We start from the raw sequence: 23,375 nt of genomic DNA, 5'->3' as shown, positions 1-23,375 counted from the left end.
TGACTATATCAAAACCTGCTGTGAGGAATAGTGTGAGATTATGAATGCTGCCCTATCCTTACATTGGAATCTGATTGCAATGAGTCTGTCACTAATTTGTATTACATCCCTCACTGCCTTCTGAAGCCTCTCCTTCACGACAATTTCCACAGTTCCCACATAGTTACCAGTCTGCCCTTCCTCTGAGTAGTAGACTTTGGAACACAAGTGCAAAGTAGCTTTAATGTATTGCCTTTTTTAATTTCTCCATGTCTTTTGGGTTGCTAATACCATGACATGAATAGACCCCATTTCTAAGTCAAAGTGCAATTAAGGTTCATGAAATTAGTATTTTTCAATCTTTGATGCCAGCCAGAAGTTCTCTTTACAGCACCCGCAATGTGCCCAGTAATGACTCCTTCTGCAGTTCATATGGTTTACATGTATTGGTAGCATATTTAAATACAATTGTAGATTCTTTTTTATAAGACCCCCATTGCTCCTACTACTACTGCAGCTGTCTGGGTATCTTTCTTCCACATTTCTCTCATTTCTGCCTGCAAATCCTGATATTTTATGACTTTGTGTCTCTCTGTATACAAGACACTGTAGTCACTGGGTATGGCGATGTCAATCATCAATGCTACTTTTGTCTTCTTTTCATGGACCACTTTCTCCAGTTTTCTAGCATCTATCTTTTGAACTGTTGGTAATGGGTAATCTCATGTGATATAAACTTCATCATTTTCTATGATGCTCTGTGGCTCATGTTTCCAGTATTTTTCAGCCACTTAGATACTAGAATGTTTGTACAATCCCCAGTGCAACAGTCTTGCCACATTATTATGCCTTTCAGTATACAGTCCTTCTGCCATTAGTATGTCTCAACCAGCAATGAGGTGTGCAACTGTTTCCAATTCTGTTTTGCAAAACCTACATTTGTCTATTTCTCCCACATGTTCAATGGACTTTGTAAACCAATGTGTATGTAGCCCACTATCTTGGGCCGCCAGTGTTAGCCTTTTATCTTTTGGTTTGAATTTGTCTCTCCTTAACCATACCCACATTCAGTCCTGACCAACATGAGATTCTTCCAGAAGTTTTCTATACTTGCAACTATATTTATGCTTTTTCCTCATTTCTTGCCTTCTCATCTGGTCCTTCACCTTATATTATTTCTTTTGTTATTTTAGCACATTCAGTTGCTGCCTGATTTGTATCTACTTCTAGTTTGATTTCCATTACTGCTTGATGCCAATATGCTTCTGCTAGATTAAGCAGAAAAGTCACCTTAGATTTATTCTCCTCATGTTTAAAAACATTCGCTACGTTTGGGTCTTGTGAGGTCAGCAAATATGTGTGCAGTCCCATCCCTCCTTCGAAACAGCGAAGATGTAATCTTGGTATGCATTGATTTTTATAAATTATTTGGTGAGCATAAAGCATCCTTCTTGTGTTTGTGTCTAATTTATCCAACATGTTTTGGGGTCAGTCAATCACTCCAAAACTGTAAGTTAGGACAGGAAGAGCAAATTGGTTTATAGCTTGGATTTTATTCCTAGATGTCAATGCTGTTTTCAGGATTAATTTAAGTCTTCTAAAGTATTCCTTACTGTTTTATTCACATTTATTCATGTTTTATTGTTGATCCTTCATCAGTTCCCAAATATTTATACCCTCCCTCTTGCTCAAGTTCTTTTATATCACATTCTTGTCCCAAGCTGATGTTTTCCTAGTGCTGCAGTTTTCTTACTTTAAAGGCTGCTTTTGCACATTTATCAAGACCAAATTACATTCTTATATCATCTGAAAAAGTTATGACAACTTGCAGTTGTGCTTTCAGTTCCTCATCTGATGAGCTATGCAATTTTAAGTCATTGACAAAGAGAAGATGAGAAGTCTTTACACTCTGTTGTTTTCTAGGAGCCAAATTATAGCCATAGCCTAAGCTGTTAAGTAAACAGCTTAATGGTTTAAGGGTGAGACAGAATAGCAACGGTGACAGAGATTCATCCTGGAATATCCCCTTTTGAATTTTTATCCCTGGAATAACAATTTGTCCTTTATCATGGCTTAATTGCAAAATGGTCTGCCACTGTTTTATGGTCACTGTAATGTAGTCGATCAGTGCAGAATGTATCTTATACATTTTTAAGCACTCTTTTATCCATGAATATGGGATACTATGAAATGATTTTTTGTAGTCAACCTATGCCATACTTATATTCTTCCCCTTTTTACAGTTCTCCACTATGACTTTATTTAACAACAAATGATCCTTTGTTCCATATAACTTTCTTTTATTGCCCTTTTGTTCTATTGCCATAATTGAGTTTTCGTCTAAATTACTATAAACTCTCTTAGCATCAATTCCAGTGTATAGTTTATAAATTGTCAGAAGGCAAGTTATTGGTGTATAATTTTTAGGGTAGCTTGCAGGTTCACTCAAGTAGAAGCATTGTTTTTCCTGTTGTTAGCCAGGTTGGTGTCTGTTCGGACTGCGCATATAAATAGTTCTTACTCATGGATAGATATTTGTGCAAAGATGTTAATACTTTTAACCAGAAGTTAGATACTGCATTTGGGCCTGGGATTTTCCATTTAGAGGCTTTTCTTAACTTTGTTTCAATTTCTCTGACTGTTTCTTGATCCCATTTCATATCCTGTACCTTTAAACTTCTTATTCTTTCTTTTACTTATTCTATCCATTTAGCATCTTTGTTATGTTCCACAGGATCTTCATAAACACTTCTCTAAAATATATCTATTTCTTCCTTTTTGGTGGTTTTTCAATTCCTTTTACCTTGTTTCCCAATTCTCTATAAAACTTTTTTGGGTCATCCAGAAATTGCTTATTTTGTACTTTGCCTTTATATTTATCTGCGTATCTTCTAAGTTGTTCTGCCTGTGCTGAAATTTTTAGTTTGTTATTTGCAATAGTGCATGATAAATCCTGATCTGTTTAGTACAGCACATTGCTTTTATCACGTCTATCTAAGTATTCTTGTTGATCTTCCCCTATTCTATACTCTTCTAACAGTAACACTTCTTGTCTTAATTGCTTTATAGTTTTTTCTATTCAATAATTCCATGATGGTATTCGATTTCTCCCCTTCCTTTCCCTCACTACCCTGTGTTGTTATGGTAGAACTTTATCAGTTATTAATTTAGCACCACAGTAATATATCGTTATATCACATGAATCTCTATGGACAGTCTTAATTACTGTGTTCGTTTGTTTTAGCAAACTACTGACTTTGTGGGTTTTATTGACCTTCTGCAGTCTATTTCTTTCATTGATGTTAATATATCTATCTCTATTAAATCAAGCAACTCTTCTCTTAGCTCATTTTCTTCTAAACAGAGGGCACATTTCTTGTTTTGCATTTTCTGCAGGCATTCTATAGAAAGTTCTATAGCATCTTCCCTGTGCCATAAGTTGCTCTGTCATATGGGAACTCACTGGCCTATCACTCCTCAGCATTGACTGTGTTAGAGTTTCCACAGTTTCCTGTTCATCTTCAAGTGAATGTTCATACTAGTTTCCTGTGGAAGGTTCCAAAATATCTTCACATGGCACCAGATCAATTGCTTCCCATTCCACTGGTTTCCCCTTAATTTGGATGTCGAATGCTCTATCCTGTTGTGGTGCTTTCTGAATTAGATTTTTTACACTGAATCCTTCACTTTGCAGCTACTCCATGACCTCAGTTTCTGTTTCTTTAACTTCTCCATTACTTCTACTTTTCCTCTATGTCTTCTTATTTTTTGTATTGTAAAGTTTTCCATGTCTGGATTCCTTTGCCTGTATTTCTCTTCAAATATCTTTGGTGCTGCTCGTTTTGTATTGATCGGTTTTGCTTTCTCCTTTCCATAGATATTACACCATATTAAATCTCTTTTTCTTTCCCATGTCCATATTTCCTCTTCAGATGTCTCCTGATTTTCCTGTTTCTCCTTAATTTGGGGACTCGTTCCATCATGCTGTCATGTAACCTGTGTTAATCCTTCTACACCAAATCCTTCACTTCACAGGCACTCCATAACTTCCCCTTCTATTATTTTTAACTTCTGCTTTACTAATCTTCTTTTCTCCATTCCCTCTTTGGGAAATTATTTTTTTATTGTGAAATTTCCCATAACTGGATGCTTTTGCCTGTATTTCTCTGAATATCTTTGTGGATGCCTTTTTTATATTGATTAATTTAGCTTTTGCCTTTGTACATATTATATCGACTCTCTCTTTCTTTCTCATGTCCATATTTCTTTTTTATACTTTTCAAAAAAATTCTAGGTTTTGTTGTTTATATTTTTGCACTTTTTCAGATGCTTCTTTTTCTAAACAGATTAAAATTTCTTGGTCTATGTATTTTCGCAAATCTGTTGTATTAATGAACACAATTTTTTATTTGAGGCTTCTGACAGTTTTTCTTGTGGAAGTGCTTTTCTTTCCTCTAATTTCTCTGTTAATCTTTTTGTATATCTTGTGTCTGGAAATTCTTGGCTTTTTGCATAATAGTAACAATACATAATTTCTTTCTTATCCTCAATAGTCTACTCTGTTGTCTTTATGGCTCTTCTTTGGCCTATCAGTTTTTGTGACTTTTGTGGACAGCTACTAAATTCTGCAACACCTTCTCTCACTTTCTCTGCACATACAAGTGATCTGCTGGATACAGAGAATGTCCAGGCTCCTGTTTATTATGAAATCCAAGCCGTGTCCTATCACTGAAACTATACTGAGTGCAGTGATCCTTAGTCCACATTTGTCAAGTTCACTGGTTTTACATCTGTTTTTCACTCAACATAGCTATTCCAGGAAACCCAAGCTGGAGAACTGCATAGCAGCCAGCCAGTAGCTTACTGACCCAGGGTGGCTGGGACTTATAGCAGGCACACACTGGCCAGTAGACCCACACAGATCCTTCCCACCATTAGCATATATTAAAATAGATCTGAATAGGCTGGGTCCTCAACGCAGTTGCAATAATGGTTATGTTCTTTGTCACCCATGCACAAGATACACCCCCAGGTTCAGCAAGCCCTGCATGGTGTGCAGGACTAGTGCAGGAGCTCCAGCAGGCAATAGGTCTGCCGTGCGATGCAGAAATAAGCTGTAGGGACTTGCACAAGCGCTCCTGCACTAGTCTTGCACAGACTCAGCTCCTGTATGCAAATGACCCCATTTGCAGGTGAAATCCATGCAAATGAGGTGAATTTGTGATCCAGGAAGTTGGAAGCTGGCCGTGCAGGACTAGTGAAATCTGCAGAAATATACTCGGTTAGTAACCAAGTACATTTCTGCAAACTACAAAATGGAGCCATGGCAGCTCCAGATAAAGGGTGGATATTATGTAGAAAGCATGCCAATGGCCACATATATAGCCATTGGCATGGAAAATAGTTGCAAAAATAAAAAAATTAACTTTTATTTTTTTTTTTAGCCAATCTCGGCTGTTTAAGTGTAGAGCAGCGGCGTGCAAATGGGATTGGCGGGGGGGGGGGACTAAAATAAGCATTCTAACCAAAATCACTATTTTGCCATTACACTCAATGGCAGGCAGAAGATAACATGACCAGTGAATAGTGGTTGCTAAGGGGGAGGCTCAGTGTGGGACCTGTAACTATGCATCAGCAGGCAATCCTATGCAAATGAGGGGAATGATAGTGAATCCCAAATTTCCCCTGCATGCTAGTCAGCACCCAACATGTAAGAGCAGGAATAGCTTGGTGCAAGCCTAGCAGTTAGCTGACATCATAGCGGTGTGTGTCAGGCATGCTGTAAGTAGATTAGAGTCCTGTGACTCGGGTTTGCCCTTAGCTTAGCAGAGTTAAGCAAGGGTGTGTGTCTGAGGCTACCTATCACTCTTTATATTTCCTAAGTGGGTGTGTGCACTGCACACCAGGTTTTAAAGGAAAAAAAAAAAGTAAACCAGGAAATAACAGCTCTGTGCACATTTGAGCACTGTGTTTGCTCTGCGCACCCACGGGCTTAAACAGGAAGGCAATGGGAAGGGAAAACAGCAGTAGGAAGGTAATCTAAGAAAACTAGCATAGCTGGCAGGTGCAATATATCAGAATCAGCCAATTACACAGGCAGCAGACCAGTCCAGCCCAGAACACTACTATAAACTATGCAAACGCCTTTCCCTCTGTTTTTTCACACATACTCTACACCACCGGTGTATACAAGCGGGGTAATTTTAACAAACAAAAACAACAAAATGATAGGGGCTGCAATAGCTATCATACATCAAAATCTGAAAGAGGCTGAGGGTGGTGAGGATGAGAATGCTGTTGACCAACCCACAGTCAAGAGACAGAGAAAGTGTACAGACCCATGGTAACCTACCAGGGGCTACATGAGCTAGAGATAGTGGAGCACTATAGTGTGGACAGGGATCTCCTACAGCAAATTGTTGAGCTGTGTCAGCCATGCCTCACACACAGAACTAACAGAGGGGAACCCATCCTACTGGATACCAAGGTATGTGTAGGCCTAAGAATACTAGCTACAGATACCTTCCAAAGGCCAACTGGGGATATCATGGGGATCTCACAGACATCAGTATTCAGGGTACTCCACCAGTTCCTGGATGCCATGTCAGCACATGGCGGTGAGCACATATATTTCCCCAACACCTGGGAGGCATTGGCCAGCAATGTACATCTCTTCCACCAAATAGCAGAATACCCTGAGGTAGTGGGTGCTATAGACTGCAAGCACATATGCATCAAAGCACCACCCAGTGAGCGGGGTATGGTCTACATGAACCACAAGGGCTTCCTCTCCATCAACTGGCAGGTCATGTGCAATGCCGAGGGCATAATAATGAATGTGTGTGCTGGCTGCCCTGGAAGCTATCACGATTCCCACATCTGGCATCTGGCGCAGTTGTACCAGTGGGAACATCCCTTATGGTCACCTAGTGGGGGATGCTGGTTATGCACTTGAGCCATGGCTGATGACACCCATCAGAAATGCACACACACCTGAACTAGAACTCCATAATGAGGCACACACACAGAGCAGAGTTGTAATAGAACATGTGTTTGGGATGCTCAAGTCACGGTTCCGGTCCCTGGACACATCCAGTGGAGCCTTGCAGTACTCCCCAGCTACACGTACTCAAATTGTTATCGTATGTGCCATGCTACACAATATGATCCTGCGGAAACAGCTGCAGCAGGAACAGCATGGGGCAGGGCCACACAGCACCCCCCCTACCATTGCCAAGGCCTGCACAGGCACAGAGTGATTCAGAAGAGAAACAACCTGAGCCTGCCCCAGTAGGCAGAAGGAGGCATGTCCAGTATGCCCTGGCCTTGGCAAAAAGGCAATACATAGCACATACACTGACACAGGAGAGACCAAGGGAATGACACCACTTTCTGACTCGCACATACAGTAAAAGGGATGCCAAACATGGCACTACCTGTGCTCAACCATGTATAGGGAGTGTACTATGTGCGTCTGACATAGGCAGCCCTCCAGCACCATCCTCAGTACTGGCACACCCACAAGGTAAGTCACTCTCCTTACCACTTGCTAAATGGAGTAGTATGTGTTGTTACTTGTATCTATGGTATGGATGTGAGCATGCAAGGGAAATGGGTGGCTGAATGGGATGCCAGCAGATAGTAGACACCTATAGTGATACCATGAGATCTGTAACAAACACTGGTGTCACCATAGTAGCCAGTACTACACATGGCGACAAAACCCACTGCAGGAAATGTTCTGGGCCACATGTGTGTCCATATGACACACACACACGCCAGTCAGGGAGGTTCACATATGCAACAACAGTCTCAGCCAGCAGGGCAGGTGTAGACAAACACAAACAAAGGCCATGCTAAGGCCTCTGAATGATGGCTATGGGTAAGCTCCTCCCCAGGCCTACACAGACAGACAACAGCAGATCAGGCAGTGGGATGATAGTTCTGAAGGGTAGCAAGTCAGAAACTGATATGTAGGTCAATCAAACCTAAGAGCTGTAGTACACGGATATGCCTCTAGTCAGCATGATATGTTAAAATACAGAATGAAATGGAGTACCTGACATACCAGTACAGTCATAGCAAATGTGTACAAGTGTCAGGTGTGCCCCCACCCCAAATGCTATGTAGAAATGTAGAAATAGTCAGGTGTACCTCCCCAATCCTGTGTAGAAATGTAGAAACAGTCAGGTGTGCCCCTCCAATCCTATGTAGAAATGTAGAAAGAGTCAGGTGTGCCCCCCCCAATCCTAAGTAGAAGTGTAGTAACAGTCAGGAGTGCCCCCCCCCAATTCCATGTAGAAATGTAGAAACAGTCAGGTGTGCCCCCCCAATCTAAGTAGAAATGTAGTAACAGTCAGGTGTGCCCCTCCACTCTATGTAGAACTGTAGTAACAGTCAGGTGTGCCCCCCCTCCAAGGTAGACATGTAGTAACATGTATGTGTAGGTATAATACCAGTAGAGCACAGATGAACTGAGGTGGCCAAGGTAGCAGGATAGATTGTTGCATTTGTACAATACGCAGCTATGTGTGTGTTAGATTAGTGTGTGTTTCATATTGTGTGAGAGTGGTCAGTATGTATGCATGTTGAGGTTTGACCTGGTGGCCATTACCCACTACTGCCGATGACAGGACCAAGTCCTCACAACTGCAGTGTCAAAGGCAATGCCCCCAGTATAACACATGCTAGCAGTAAGCCATTGTAAATGTATGGCAGTAATATGTGTCACCATCTGAAAGATGGACATGGCATGACCATTGTGCTAGATATACAAGCAGTACACAGGGAAAAGTACCCCAGACATACAGTATATAATGTGTAACTGTGAAATGGACACACCATTGGAACTGTACATACAGGTGTGTCTCACATTATCTGGGCTTGTAGTAGGGAATATTGATGTTGTCTGGCTGAACACTTGCAGATCACAAAGGTGATAGGATTGATGTATTGAGAAACAGCTGATGTCCTGCACAAGCAAGCATAACTGGAATGGCCCATGCATATCTGTGAATCAGATGCAAGTAGTGTTCATAGCACACATGCATCCAGCTCACCCAAACACCACCCACAGGTACCTCTCCGGTCGTATCCCTGCTGTTGGGAATGGGTACAATATGACCTCCACCTGTGTATGGCAATAATGAAAGAATGAAGCATGCAGTGCAGGTGTCCCATGCAAGTGTGCCCCTAGCTGTAAGCAGCACCCTGCCAGCATCCACACCACCTGATCAATACTGATAGAATATATTGGCATGAACACCTAGCACACCTATCCTGTCACCTCAGGGGAATATATTGTATGACATTCTGGGACTGTAGGACTGACAGAATGCAACAGCCTGCTACAGTTGGCCTGCATCATCACCAAATGGCCTACAGGCTTCTGCCAAAGGCCTGTCTCTCAGCTGTACTGCCAATGTATGCTATATCATGGACACCCAAATAACAACATAACACACTCCACATAAGCCATATGCAAGGCCATGTGGACAAACCACAGTAACATGTCCACCATGTTCCATTGTATGAACTGTGGACCAACACTAAAACACAGTTCTGATGAGGTGATAACTATAGGGAAAGTATCAGAGAATGCATGCATAATGTATGGAAGAAGATATAATAATAGAGGGGGGGGTGGGAGAATGGGCAGCATATAATGTGCAAAGTCCAACACACAGCTGTGTGCACATACTATCCCTGGTTTCAAACACAAAAATGGGTGGCTACAAACCTGCCTGTACACCAAATAGGGGTAATGTCCTGAATTATGACCCCTACCTCTGGGTAACCTGTGTGAATCTGTACAGCTGTGAGGTATTTCCATAAAAAGATAAGGCCATACTGTCAAGTTGATGGATTTACAAGTATGGGATCTTCTTCCATCACTGTACCAAGGTGCTGAACTGGATACACAGACCAAGCAGCAAGTGTCTGCAGCACCCCCCCAGAATGGCATAACTTGCCATGACTATGTAGGCATTTGACTACAATACTGGACACAGCTGCATTCACCCTGTGTTCCCCAGGACATCACTGTGAGCAAAAGTGTCCACCTGACAGTACTTCAGGACATAAAACATCACAGTGTATAACAGTACACATGTCTGAATATCTCTGCTAACACCAGTACCATGTAGCAGAAGCAGCACAGACACAATCATCTACAGTACACACTATCCCTTGCACAGTTCATAGGGTCATAGGTTCATACTAGGCTATCTGCCCTGGGGCAATTATAAGCCTAGCCCGATTCTGTATGGCTTACGCCACCCCTTGATTTGAGTATACTGTGCCCTTTTTAAGGTTTAGTTTACTGTGCCTCTATCTAATAGTGACACGGGAGTAATCCCTGGGACAAACCTACGATCCCCCATCCACTTATCGAGATTCTTCTTGAAGAGATTCAGTGAGGTGCTCTGCCTCACATGAACTGGAATTCTATTCCAGAGCGAAGGGAGCCTCTGGGTTATGAACCTGTCCCTCCAGCAAGTTCTATTTATTTCTGTGCTGAGGTTCAAGTCCCTCGAGTGTGTGGCTCTAAGGGATTTAGACTTACTGAGGTGGAGCATGTCCATTAATTCTGGATTTGACATAGCTTTGTATGTCAGGCATAGATCGCCTCAAGTAGGCGGTATGCAACTGAGTAGAGCTGGAGTTTTTAACCGAGCAGCATATGGCATCTGTTTGAGACCCTTGATCCTCTTGGTGAGATACTTTTGGGGTCTTTCTAATTGCTGCAGGTGTCGGGTAAGGTACATCCCAAAGGGCACTGTATTCTATGATGGGCCTGATGAGGGATGAATAAAGGGCACGATTACCTCTCTTGATCTAGATGTGAAACCCTTCGTGATGAGGTGGGCTATGTAGAAGGTCTTTCTAACCACTTTGGCAATGTGGTTTTCAAAGGAGAGATTGCTATCAACTTGGGTCCCCAGGTCCCTAATAACTTTCTCTGTACTTAATGGGTTTCTGCCTATGTGGTAATTTGTGGGCACATTGTTTTTGCCAAAGGGTATGACTATACATTTTTGGCATTTAGCTTTAAACCATGGCGCTGGCACCAGTTATCTGTCTCTGTGAGACGCTTTTGAAGGATGCTTGTGTCAGCTGGAGAGTTGATTATGGCGCCCAGTTTGCAGTTGTCTGCAAACTTGGTGAGCCATAGTCCTCCACGCTTGCCTGTACCTCGGAAAAGTATATACCGAACAAGAGTGGTCCCAGGACAGAACCCTGTGGGACGCCACTTGTGACCAGTTTCGAGTCTGACATGGCTCCAGCAACTCTCACTCTGTGGGTTCTGTCTTTGAGCCAGTTTGCGACCCATCTTGTGACATAGGGGTTTATATTTAAGCTGGATAGCTTATCTATGATGCCCGACTGGGGTATTGTGTCAAATGCCTTTGCAAGGTCCAGATAGGCTGTGTGGACTACCTTCCCTTCATATATGGCTTTGGTGACTGTTTCAAAGAAGTCAACCAGGTTCAAAAGGCAGGATCTGCCCTTGACAAAGCCGAACTGGGTAGGATCTAGTGTCTGTAGGTCCCCAATGTCTTTGTTTATGAGCTCCATGATGATCCTCTCCATAGCCTTGCAGACTAAGCTAGTCAGGCTTATGGGGCGATAGTTTCCAGGGTCCATAGAGGCTCCACCTTTGTGGAGTGGGACCACTGTTGCTGTACGCCATTCTGTGGGCACATATCCTGTAGTGAGGCTGAGATTGTATAGCTGTTTTATTTGAGGGATTAGTTCCTCTTGTAGTTCATGTAGGACACAACCTGGGATGCCATCTGGTCCCATGGAAGCAGTGTTTATTGCTTTGGAGAGGGCAGCCTTCACCTGAGCATCCAAGATGTTTGGGAGGCAGCCCTCTGCCAGGATAGATACTCTTTTGGAGGGGAGGGGGTGGAGAAGTTTGCACTGAACCTGTCTGCCAAGATATTGGCGATGTCTGTGGGTTCAGTGTATTTTTTGTCGTTTAGAATCAACTCAGAACAAGTCTGGGAGTTGCATCCCAGGTTTCTAACATAACTGAAAAAAGCCTTATGATTGTCGTTGGTGTCCTGTGCAATTTTTCTCTCGAAGCTGGCCTTGGAGGATTTTATGAGGGATCGTAATTTTTTGCTAGTACTGATCAGAGATGCCTTCCCTATTAGGGATTTTTCTCTATCATGTAGTAGCTTCCTCCTTCTGTTGTATAGCTTATTTATGGCAGGGGTCCACCAGACTTGATGCCTGCCTTTGGATGATTGGGTCTTAGTTTTGTTTGGGATAGCATGATCCATGCATTCCTGGAGATGTCCATAGAATGCATTTATATAGGATTCTGCAGTTTGGGCTGTAGTTTCCACTGGCCCTGGGGCCTTGAAGGATTCCACTTCGGCTTTGAGAAGTGAGAAGTTCACATTTGAGAAGTTTTTCACTGTGGTTTTCTGAGCTGAGGGGTGGGGTCGGGATGTGGACATCCAGTGAAATTAATTTATGGTCTGATCTTACCAATGAGGATATACTTCTGGTGTGGAGCATAGAGTCCCCATGTTGGTAATGATCAGGTCTAGTATGTCCCCTCTTGTGGGAGTGGTGACTAGTTGTTCCATAGCATTTGAGTTTATAATTTCCAGGAATCTTTGGGCTAAGGTGCTGGGGATTGAGTAGTGCTCCCAGTCAATGTTTGGGTAGTTGAAGTCGCCCAATATAATGGCGTTCGGAGAGATCTTCATGTTCTCCAATGTTTTCAGGAAGGCGAATAGGATTCCTGACTTTGAGAGGGTGGTCTGTAGGATGCTATAAACTGAAAAGCAGTCTTGCCCACTGTTAGTTGCACATGGATGGTCTCCGATACTGGCAATGCCACTAACCTGGAGGTGTGGATATCCTTGATAAATATGGAAACTCCCCTCCTTTTGTGGTTGGTCGAGTTTTGGGGCGAAAAGCATGATACGAGGTATAGCCTGATAGTGCTGGGGTGCACTCTGGAGCCTTGAACCAGGTTTCTGTCACTGCACAGATATCGATGTTCTCCATACTGAGGAGAGCTTCGAGTGCATGCATCTTGAGGTTAAGACTTCTGGCGTTTAGCAGCATTACCCTTAGTTTCTTGTTCCTTGTGCTGTCTATGGGGGTGGGTTTGACTTTTGAGCCTTGCCTAAAAAAGGCACTATGGGGTGGCAAGAGCCTTTGCCAATATCCGAAAGCCCAGTGGTGACAGATGCAAGCCATCCCTAGCGAAGCAACGTGGCTTGTCGAGCATGTTATCCCAGGCTTACAGACACTGGATCCCCTTTGAATGACACCAAAATTTTAGCCAATTGTTAAAATCGATCATTTTGTCTTTGTACTGTGGCATCATTCTAGGTGAGGGTAAGATGCTGCTCAAGGTCAGGGTCATACCAGCCTGGGCTACATGATCAGAGAGCTCCTCTATGTCTCTTTTAATGTAGTCCAGGGAGGTACGTCTCAGGTCATTCACACCAGCATGTACAATGACTGAGTCATATTTGTATTTGCTTTGGAGTGACCTGAGTGCTTGCGTTATGTGTCGGATCCTAGCACCCGATAGGTAGCTCACTGTGACCTTCTCTTTATTCAGCCTGGTGAGCGGGATGTCAGTGTGTCTGACAATAGAGTCACCTATAACAAGAGTATCAGGTGTGTTATTCTGCCTTAAGGGCTGTGGCTGCTTGGCACACTGACATTGTGGGTTATGTGTTGTGTGTGTTTTGTTTTGAGGTAGCATTTGCTTGGATGTCTGCTTTGGAGGTCTCTGTTGCTTAGGTAGATTTTTATTTAGAGCCTCCGAGTATGTTTTTGTGTATTTATGTGTTTGGTTCTGATGTGGTGGGACTATGTGATACTGGAATTGTGTTGTGTGAGGTTACCTTCTCCTCCTGACTGGTTACACCAGTTTTGAGATGAGAGAGCTCAGCCTCCAGTTTGGCTAAATAGTTGCATCTCTCACATATATTTGAACCTGTTTGGAGGAGGAGAGGGTTGTCCGTGTACATGAGACAGTTGTAACATTGCCTCAAAATTCCCAGATTCACCAGCTGGACTGGAGAGGAAACCATTGACTGACCTTTGGACATGCTAGAGTAACAGGAAAATGAATTTAAGACGGACCAATAGAGGACAGGGTAATCGTAAAGAGTATAAGAGTAAGTAGTGCTTATGGTTTAATAGTGCTAACTTGTAGGATTACTTAATTGGACCAGTGAATGGCCTTAGAATGAGAATATGGTGTTTAAATTGAGAGATAGAGCAGTTCTAAGGGAAAAAGTGAAGAGCAGACTTTGTGGAGCCAGGAATAGTTTAAACCCAATTAGGCGTCACTGACCGTTGTTGCGCTATGCTCAAAAATGCTCAAAAGAGGATTTTAAGAGAGGAAGATGAAGGAGTTTTGGAATTTACCCAAAATGGCCAATAAAACTACAGTTTCAAGTCAGTAACCACTCCCACAGGGGCAGGCAGGCTGCTCAATGTTTTTCACTGCCACTGATCAACAGAGAGACTTTCCTTTAGCCCAAGCAAAAAATGGCCTCAAAGAAACTTACAAACAGTTTAAGAACAGCAAGCCTGTAACTGAACTTTTTTAAATCTCAGAAAAGTGGGAAAAAAGCAAGATTTTTTTTTTTGTTTTTTCAGAGATATCAGAGGTTAACAAGTATCAACAAGTTATAACAGTGCAGTAAATGACCCCACACAAGAGTGCTAGACCAAAGACAGATAAAATGCAAGTTTTGAGAAAAAAACGATTTTAAAAATAAGTGCAAACAGGAAATTCAGTAAACAGCTCTAGGTTGTGCTCTAAATACATTTACTAATGCAGAAATCAAATTTAACAAGCCAGAAAATGTTCAAAATAGGCGGCTATACAGAAAAACTTAGCAAATAAACAGAGGAAAAATACTTAAAGTCTCAAAAGTGGCTCCTTTCTTCTCTCAGCATTTTCTCCTCTTGGTGGCTGCTTCACCAACAGCCAACAAGCCTGAAAAGACACCAAAACCATGAGGCAACAAGGTTTTAAGAGCGGAAGATGAAGGAGTTTTGGAATTGACCCAAAATGGCCAATAAAACTACAGTTTGACCCCATATTGCCAACTGATCTACAGATATCCTGCAGAAACAGTTTGCTAGCTGTAGGTATAGAACACAAAGGTCTGTAATGGAGTACAAACTACCTAGAATGGATTCACACATGCAATACAGACGAGCATACTGGGCATGCTCACACACTTAGAGAAATGATGGCAATTTCAGACAACAACATACTGAAAGGTCATACTGGGCATGCTCACACACTTAAACAAATGAAGCCTATGTCTGCCAACAACAGTGGACCATACATATCTAACAGTTGCAGATGTTAGTGCATACACTCCTCAGTATTCATCAGTCATGTTTTGCACACACATTGGATAGGAATATACACATATATCCAAGAACAACACATTATAATATGAAAAGTACACATACATAGATGTGTGGAAGAGAGTGACAGTGACAAAGAGCCTTCCATCATGAGGCCTGTCCCACCTAGCACACAGCCAAATGGCTACAACCACATGATGTGTAAATGTCACTCACTGTAGAAATTAGCCACTGGTATCCCTCAGCATTAAAGACTCTGTGGTGCAAGTGCTAGCTGTGCAACATGACTGTACAAGGCAGTAGTCATCTAGCAGTTGTATACACATACCTACAGAATATAAACCTGTGTGTGCCTGAGTGTGGTATGTCCACCTCTAGATGAATGGGTTATGGCCCATGCACACACACTGCCCTCCCCATAGCCCTACTTTGGCAAGGCTGCTGATGTCATTCAGTTTGAAATACACCTTTGGGAAAGGAGAAGCCCAGTATTCTTCATGGTGTGTCCTATAACTGCATAATGCTGTAGTGTGATAAACTAGTTAGGTAGGAGTTCTAATCCCAGACATGGCAACTGTGAGTGTGTCTCTCTGTCTGTGTAGGGAGCAATGCTTTTTGGCTAGTCAGACTCACTACATTACAAATGGCCTACATCGGCAAGGCTGCTGATGTCATTCAGTTTGAAATACACCTTTGGGAAAGTTGTTGCCCACTAATCTTCATGGTGTGTCCTATAACTGTGTAATACTGTAGTGCAATAAACTAACTAGGTAGGAGTTTGAATCGCAAACTTGGCAACTGTGTATGTCTCTGTCTGTGCAGGGAACAATGCTTTTTAGGCTAGTCACACTCACTACATTGCAAATAGCCTACTTTGGCAAGGTTGCTGATGTCATTCAGTTTGAAATACACCTTTGGGAAAAGAGTAGCCCAGTAATATCCATGTTGCATCTTATAACTGCATAATGCTTAGTGTGATAAACTAACTAAGTAGGAGTTCTAATCCCAGACATGGCAACTGTGTGTGTGTGTGTGTGTGTGTGTGTGTGTGTGTGTGTGTGTGTGTGTGTGTGTGTGTGTGTGTGTGTGTCTCTGTCTGTTTAGGGAGCAATGCTTTTTAGTCTAATCACACTCACTACATTACAAATGGCCTACTTTGGCAAGGCTGCTGATGTCATTCAGTTTGAAATACACTTTTGGGAGAGGAGTAACCCAGTAATCTCCATGGCTCTTCCTATAACTGGGTAATGCTGCAGTGTGATAAACTAGTTAGGTAGGAGTTCTAATCCCAGACATGGCAACTGTATGTGTGTTTATAATTCATATCCTGTGTAGAGGTTAGGTAGGTGTTCTAATCCCAGACATGGCAACTGTGTGTGTGTTTATAATTCATATCCTGTGTGGAGGTGGCTGTGAGTGTGTAACAAGTGGATTCATTGTGGAGTGGGTTTTGCAAATTTCTTATATGGTGGCCTTATTATTATTATGTATCATGTCCACACCTTAACGGATATAATATATGTGAAATAGCGAGAGCCCTGGGTTGCCAATCCATACCCCACATGACAAGATCATGGGGTGAACAAACAAAGCTTGTATTACCTTGAGAACACACTCAACCCATGTCTCATACACACACACCACAAACACACCTACTGCCTAAACAACTACTATGTTGTAGGGTGCATATTTCATACCACAGATAGTAACCATGGTGTGATTGCAGTAGACTACAGAGTGCATGCCCCTGTCCATCATCAGTACAATAGGCACATGCACAGACAGTGTGTGCCTTCACTTCCCCACTGGATGCCTCTGCAATACCTGCCTGCCATCATCAAAAATGTGACCCACAATACCATGCCTTAAACACATGCCATGCCTGTACAGGACAGACTGAGTGCAGGGAATAATACCTGTATAAATGCATCATATAGGGTGCAAAGGTCAACTTGTCCCATTACCACACATCCACTGCCAGGGCCAGGGCTGGCACATCTGATGATAACAATCTGTGTACACAGCATGGGCCAGACACCCCAAGTACAGTCCCACATGTCACTGTACATGCATGTGGGATGTGTGCACATCCCAGACAGCATCTATGTCATGGACTAAAGAACACATACATGGCAAGCATTGCACAGCAATGGCCGCACACAATAGTTACCCAGGTGACTGGATGGTGAAAAAATACCCACCTGTGTGGGCCAATCCAGACACTACACCCCTGAGCCACACTTCAGACCATTGTCATGTGCCCTGATGCCAAGGTATACCCTTCACCTAGCCTTGTATAGCCTTCTGGCACAGTCAGCCATTACACACCTGTGAAGCAATGCACACATACATGTCAGTACTGACACCCTGTGTCTGTGTATGTGGTGTATGATGCTTTTGACCACATTTACACTCACTACAACCCCCCATTGGCTTACTGAAGCATGCTGTCTGATGTCAGACCCCTTCACATACTCTTTGCCCATATAACATCCGGATAACCCCTGTGGTGCATGTGATACCTGCACATTACTGTATTGTGGCAGACTAACTAGTTAGGAAGTGTATTCTTGACTTCCTGACCCTGCCAAGTCTGTCAATGTGTGTGAGTCCCAGAAAGAGTGTGGCTGTGTTGACACTGACACCTGTCCATGTGGACAGGCACATGTACTACACCTATTGTGTCACTACCATATCACTGCTGCAGATGTCACTCACCATCACGTATACGTTTGGACATCTCTTTAACATGTAAGCCATGTGGTGCATGCAGTAACTGTGATAGTCAGTCATGGGTTTGAAACCCTGTACTGGTAGGTGTGTGACACAAACATGCTTAGGTGTTACTCTCCCACCCTATCTCTGACCTACTTTGTCTCACTCTCACTCCCACTCTGGTGGATGTGGAGAAATACACCTGCTTTGCTTAGGCAGCAGCTTGTGTTTTGTAAGTGATGCTAATGATCAGCTGATGGCTTTTGCATGGATTGCAGCCCTCCTGTAGCTGATTGCATGTGGAAAAGCTGTGGTAACATTCCCATAGCCAATTGCATGGAAACACACTCCAATATCTAAGAACATCATGTTGATGTTGGGCCTTTTCATTCACTGTGAGCAGGACCTAGATCTGGTGTTTGGCAAACAGCATCACAGATGGATTTGGGATTTACCTCCAACAACATACACTGTGGAAACAGGCCAACACACAGGAGGGGGGGGTGTGCCTGACATGACTACAAAATGTAAGTGTTGCTATACTGCATTTGGAGTAATGTCACTTTAACAGGGTGTGTGTGGATATGGCTGATCTACATGTTTTAATACCTGTCATGACAGTGCTATGTTTTTGAGTAAACCCCCATTTCCAGGGTCATCTGCAGACTGGGCAGTGTGTGTAGCCTTGTGTTTCTGTGTTACTCACAGAACACCTATTTGAGAACTGCAGAAGCATAGTGTGAGGATTGCAGTCAGTACATTTTGACAGCCATGAGAGTTACTGACTTCATATCCCTCATAGGACATATGTCACAACAAACTCTGGTACGACAGTAAATGTATTAGGTTTTCACAGCATCATGCCAATATTGGGGCAGTGTTCATAGCTCCAGCCACAAGTCTGTCAACCTTTGTACATATGTCCTGCAGTAAGAGGTGCATATGTCCTGTACACCATTATTTATTCACATCATACCTGATAGCCAGTCAGATATCAGACTGCTAGACATGTTATGTATAGTAGGGGTTGTTTTTGAGGACTTAGCTTGGCTATTCTGTGGTTTTGTGTACAGTACTGGGGTCTGTGTACCTAGGATGATTGTCGACAGTATGTGTATTGGACATACGTACCTTGGGCTGTGCACAGACTGTGGTAGATGCCATTGTTGTTGGTCCTGTTCTATCTGATGTTACATGTTGCTCCAGTGCATGGTACCCTATTAGCGCACATGTCTGTAGGGCCACACACATACACGTGTCCCATACCACAGACAGCCATCAGACCACACAGAGCCATGACCCAGTGTATGTAAGGTCAGTGTGTGAGTGGCACATATGAGGATGATGTTTATCAGACAGTCCATATTGTGTCATAATAAGCGTCTGTACCATAAGTGGCTGTGGCTGTGTTTACATTGGCTGTGGGTATGCACTTTCACACAGGTGTCTGTTACTCTGTGCTGTGACATGCGTGTAGCGCCTGCTACGATCACAGGTACATGTGTATTCCCGCATACAAAATGTAGTCCAGTGTTGTAGCAGTCAGCCTGTAGTTTGCACAGTGCTTTGTGACATGCCTAGCAGCCTAGTGTAATTACCCAGTGTGCTATGTCCAGTTATTTGCAAGACATACTGCTGCCAGGCCACTATAACTGTTGCGTATTTCTGACAAAGCAGTGGAATTCTGTATAGATGTATGTCACTAACTACTGGGTAGAATGTGGCCATGTGAACCCTGCACCACCAGGTATTATGTGTCGGGACTGACTGGCATGTATGCATTCATAAACTGTGTTGGCATATGTAGTCCAGTATTTACGTGATATACCCATATACATGGTTATTAACATTCACATTGGGAGTCGTGGTCCACATGTCTCGCATGAAGGGGATATGTGTACACCTCTGGACTGACCACAGAGTGCCAGACTGTCCAAATATATTGGTCATATCTCTGCTGTAGTCCACAGGATCATTACTGTGCTAGCAGTGGTACTGTACTATGATGTCCTTAGGATGTCTGTCAGTAGCCATTGGTACACATGCTAAAAACAGATGTGACCTTCCACACAAAACATGTCTGTTAAGACAACCAGTAGCAACAGTCTACATATATACCTGCAATACATACATGACATCCCCTTGGACTAAGAGGTTGGGACTATTGGAGTTGAGGTAGACTCCACTCCATGTTCTGGACATATGGTGAACATATATGTATATATATATATATATATATATATATATATATATATATATATATATATATATATATATATAGATATATAGATATATATATATATATATATATATATATATATATATATATATATATATATATATATATACATACATATATATATATATATATATATATATATATATACATATGTATATACACACACACACACACATATAAACACTCAAATATATACATATACACAGCAATATATATCTACATATATACAGATATAGATACATATGTACATATACTATGGACATTTACATATATATTGACAGTGATAGGTATATCTGAATAGATATGTATGCACATATAGTTATAGATATCTACATATATATCTGCATAAACAGGTATATCTGTACACATAGGATGTGCTTATATATATATCTACATATACATCTCTCTCTCTCTCTATATATATATATATATATATATATATATATATATATATACAAAGAGATCTACACATGGTCATATATATGATACACTATACAGATGTGTAGACAGACATACGTATGAATATACATGTGTATATACATGTAGACATATATCAACATATGTATATGTATATATCAATATTCCTGCCATGTGTAAACATCACGGTTGTGTATACCTTCCCAGATGTATCTCGTGTGTATCTGATATGTGTACATTATGATATAACAACATATGTGATGCAACAGTAATATCAGTAACACATACTACACAATTGTGGAAGTAAAGGCAGTTGTTCAATACTAATCAATACGTGTATTAACAGATATAGTGGAAAATCAACAGCTGCCTTCACAGTGGTTATGATGTAGTGGTTAACTGCTGTGACTATAGCATACAGGGTCCTGGGTTCAAGCTTTAAGTGCGTCTGCGTAGGTTTTCACAAAGCTAAGTGGTGCTAAGCAGCTGGTAAATGTACAGACACTTACACCGTGTAGGCTTCGCTTACCAGTACGCAAATCAGCTTAGCTGTTATATTGGAACAATGTTACTATCTACTAAGCATGGCTTAGCCCTGATAACCAGTTCTCACCACCCAGTCCAATAATATAGCAGGGTAATGACATCTGTAATAAGTGTATGTAATGCCATGTACAATACATGCGCCTATGTGCTGTCATTACAGTAGCAAAGGGTGTGAGTGTCATGTCTGGGACACACAAGTATATGAGGCCTGTACAGCAGTGTTATCCATATGAATGTGTTACATACGGGGTAGTAACCCAGGGTACGTGTTGTCACACTGGCATGCAGTGTATCATGGCGGTACTACTGTTGACAGTGCTTTCCCAGGCAAGAATAGAATGCTAAATGTAGTGCTAACAACAAGCACACCTGCAGGCATAGCTGGACTCTGAGTCCTCCCTATTGTGTCCCTGGTGTGTGAGCTGTGTCACAGTATATAGCCCCTACTGGATAAAGATCCAACATGTGGAATGTAACTGTAGACTACCGTCTGTACAGCACATGTCAGTGAGGGCTTCCAACATGTAGTTATGGCATACATATTGTTGTCAAACATCTATCTGTTGACACATTCATCCTACTGCATAGCTACTTGCCAAGCTGATGACTGTCAGTCCCTGTACAGATGTGCAGATAGCAGGTATCCAGCTGGGATATGTGCAGGCTACCTATGCTTGATTGACACTGACATGTCTTCCCAGCTGTGTAAGAACTGGAACATATAGGAGACAACACCCTGTGTGCACCACATGCCACGGGTACCTCCACTACACTACCACAGTCAACAGAACATGCTTGGGTACAGGTCTCCATCACAGACACTAACCATGTGTTATAATACATGTTGCATACATGTCAACTGGATCACCTCAGTGGCCATGTGCAGGAGGCACCCAGAGGATTGGCTGATGCATGTCACTCTGACCATGAGAGTTACCACAGTGGTGTCTGTCGATAGATTGCCTGCTGGAATATGGCAGGTGGCAGGATACCACTGTACACACATCCCCTACACAACCCATCTCTCCATGGGCAATAGCTAAGTGCACAGCTATGACCACCTATATCGATGCACCCCAGTACTGACACATGTGTATGTGTTCATTACTGAGGATAGCAGTGTCTGTGTGTTAGTACACCAGTACTTGGGAATCCCATGAGGGCCTTGACAACCACCACAAACTCATTTCCATAGTCAGTTGTGGCTGCTGCTGTATGGGACATTGCATGTGTCCCATTACACTCCTCTGCCTACCGGCTAAATGAGCCCTGCAGTGCCAGCACAATAGTGTTGTACAAATGGGTTGATAGGCATGGGATACCCATTGAGTTCTAGCAAGTGTGTGCATGTCTGTATATCTGTAGGGTACAGCATTCTGAGGCCACATACTCCTATTACAATACCCATTGCCACACAGTAGTACAGATAGTGTTATTGCTGCCCATAGGTGAGGCATGACAATGCAACACCCTACTATGCCTGTGGCATATGCATTAGATGCATATCCCTGTAGTACCACTGTTGGGATATACAATGGGCTGTATTGCAGTCATGGGCAATGTGTGATGGTGGGTATGTCAGAGTGTCATCATGAGTTTCAGGGAGTACAATATCCACTGGAGATGTGGGTGCTGTGTACACTGTCATCACACCAAGGTACACCCGATATATGTCCCATGTACCACTTTATGGTGACCACTGTCACCATCAACCATGCAGGTAACTGATACCACAATCCAGCCCAGTTATGTATGTGCTGTGTGCAGCCTACCTGTAACACATTGGACACATGGTCAAGTTAGTTAGTAGCGATAGGCCCAGGTCTGCCTGTTATGTGTCTGTTAATGTGTATATGATGGTATGTCACACTATGTATTACCCATATACAACCATTTCATCCCCCATTAGCATACTGTACATGTCTGGGGATGTTCTGCATGTAACATGTAACCTGGAACACACCTCACCCTAAACGCTGTATGGTGTGTGCAATGAAAGCCACACACTTCAGTAGCACTACATACCTAGGTAGGGGTCTAATCCAAGTGTTGCCAAGTAAGAGTGCGCGTGTATGTAGATGGGTCTACATCAGGTTGCAGATTATAC

The sequence above is a fragment of the Protopterus annectens genome, chromosome 1.part1, assembly GCF_019279795.1.
Source record: "Protopterus annectens isolate FY-2018-M chromosome 1.part1, PAN1.0, whole genome shotgun sequence".
NCBI lineage: Eukaryota > Metazoa > Chordata > Ceratodontiformes > Protopteridae > Protopterus > Protopterus annectens.
Note: the sequence above shows the minus strand (reverse complement) of the source record.